This window comes from Arachis duranensis, chromosome 1, assembly GCF_000817695.3.
Source record: "Arachis duranensis cultivar V14167 chromosome 1, aradu.V14167.gnm2.J7QH, whole genome shotgun sequence".
In the NCBI taxonomy this organism is placed as follows: Eukaryota; Viridiplantae; Streptophyta; class Magnoliopsida; order Fabales; family Fabaceae; genus Arachis; species Arachis duranensis.
The window spans coordinates 47,088,766-47,089,037 of NC_029772.3; positions in this window are offsets into that span (position 1 = coordinate 47,088,766).

Genomic DNA, 272 nt, shown 5'->3' on the forward strand with positions numbered 1-272 from the left:
ACGAAAGTGGTTGTCAATCACGCGCGTTCATAGGTGAGAATGATGATGAGTGTCATGGATCATCACATTCATCAAAGTGTTATGCAACATATATCTTGGAATAAGAATAAAAGAGAATTGAACAGAAAGTAATAGTAATTGTATTGAAACTTGAGGTACAGCAGAGCTCCACACCCTAATCTATGGTATGCAGAAACTCCACCGTTGAAAATACATAAGTGAAAGGTTCAGGCATGGCCGAATGGCCAGCCCCCTAAAACGTGATCAATAGT